Genomic DNA, 2,400 nt, shown 5'->3' on the forward strand with positions numbered 1-2,400 from the left:
CATAGGATGTGTCATGATAGTATCCTTTGACCCATGGATTAAGGCCTAGTCAAGAGTACCTTGTGGTGTGATAACTCCTTGGCTACCGTTTATTCCAAGGTGACCCTTAAAACCATGCATCCATCCATCCATCATTCATACATGTTCTACTACATTTTTGTCAACAAAAGGGAATGGGCACAAAAAGAAATCAATTTGAGTTCAATGAAATGAAAAGAAAAGAAAACGTTTGCAAAATGCATCAAAAGAAAAGAGGAGTAACAAAAAAGAAAACTCCTATGCTTCAAATATAAGCCACCCTCCCTACATATGGGCTGACTTTGAAAATGTTCAAAAGAAAATGCAAAGAAAAGAAAGTTGTCAAGTATTGAAATGCCAAAAATCAAAAAGGAATGGCAAGAAAGTGTTCTCAAATGTTATATGCCACAAGAAATTGGGGGGGAAAAACAAACAACAAAGCAAACTCCCAAAAGAAACTCAAATATCTATCGATCCCTTTATCCATCGTATCCATTTTTGTGCATGGTAGAGAGGGGACGACCCTTCTTCTTGTCTAGGCAAGAGGAAGAATTCCGCGATCCTCCAGTGTTTCTAACACCATAGGGAGTCTACTCTTGACAAAAGCATTTAACGATTGAGGACAAAGGTACCCTAGCTTGACACAATTTGGAGGTGATTTATTGGTATCCTTCTAGGCTTAGTAGTTTGAAGAAATTGCATCTATGAAGGAGTGTGTACCCTTGAATTGCTTCCCTTGTAGATAATTTCCGCCACTTAGATGAGGAAAGTGGCTATTCTTTTGTAGATGCATCCATTACTTGTTTTGTGTGCTTAATGTTTGGATGTGTCGCCATTTTGGCAAGACCCACCTTGCCTTGCAAGAAGGCATCCTACCTCATGGTTGTCTTGTTGTGAGTTGAAGGGGTGGAGTGAGACCCGCTAATTGTCTCATATCGGCTATTAATATTAGGATAGGTTAGTATTGGTCCTAGTCTTAGTCACCTCTTTACTCGGGACGAGCAAAGGTTCGGTTTGGGTATATTTGATGTGACCATAATTAGTGCACATTTAGTCCCCGAATTAGCCTCGTTTCCATGCTTTTTAGTGCATATTTGGGTCATTTACTATCTTTAGTTCTTTGTTTTGCATATTCTTTGAGATTTTGATCCCTTGGTAGGAAAGGAGTAAGAATCTTGCATTTTCGAGGCAAAACAAGGCTAAATTGATCGAATCCAATGACCAAGCATCAAGGAGAGACAAGATTAGAAGGCCTTTGTACATATTATAGTAGAAGAGCAATGTTGAGAAAAGATCCTTGAGTCTCCAAGGAAATCCCCAAGGAATTTATGAAGAAAAAGGAAGAAAAGAAGAAGAATTGTTGCTGACTGACAATCCGAGCGGATTGTCACCAATCCGTCCGTCCCGCAGCAGCACAATCCGAGCGGCTTTGCCCCAATCCGCTCGGATTCCACCTCCACAATCCGCCCGGATTCAACTGAATCCGCTCGGATTCAAACGCCAGAATCCGCCCGTCCCGATCCTATTCCGCCCGGATTCCAGCACAGCACGGTTTCCCCTTCTCCAAGCTACGAAGAAAGAAGCCCTTCTCTCAGAAAATACCGGAGTCTCCTTGCTCAACTTAAAAAGTGTAATTACTAGTTTAGCCCTTAGTTAACCTAATGCATCCTCCCTAATTTTCACTATAAATACCCATTAGTCTAATTAGAGGAGCATGTTCTTCTTATCAATAATTAGTGTAGTTAATATCAATCAAATCTCTCTTTAATATTGTAATCAAGTATTAATCAAGTTTTAATCCAAGTTTTAGTTCCTTAATCTCTCTCTTGTTCATCCTTTATTTTGGGTAATTGAAGATTATTTGGGTATTATTGGGGGATTGACAACCTCTCAATCAATCATCAAGTACTTCTATTATCTTTGCTTTATTATTGGAATCATTAGTAGGTATAATCTCTTAATCCCTTTTTAATTATTGTTAATTACTTTCATTTATTCATCATGTTTCATTTTGTTGGTATGATTGACAACCTTGCTAGCATGATCAACATGATAATGAGTGAGTAGTCTCTTAGCTAGGGTTAAATGGGTGATTAGGGGAAACCAACATGGGGAATGATTCATGCTTAAATTAATATGCTTTCATGGTTTATTTGCTTGCTTGTTTTGATCTCAACTCATGCACATGTTATGTTTGATGTAATGCTAAGCCTATGAATCCTTGCATTTACTATCATCTCCTATCTTTTCAATGAGACTTGTAAGACATAACCCAATTCGAGTCTCATTAGACCATGCATGTTGTTGAGTAGGGAAGATTAAGTCGACTTGTAGGTGTTGTACAATCTAATCGATTCGGCTCCGGGACCCAAACTTTCCTAG

This window comes from Silene latifolia, chromosome 9, assembly GCF_048544455.1.
Source record: "Silene latifolia isolate original U9 population chromosome 9, ASM4854445v1, whole genome shotgun sequence".
NCBI lineage: Eukaryota > Viridiplantae > Streptophyta > Magnoliopsida > Caryophyllales > Caryophyllaceae > Silene > Silene latifolia.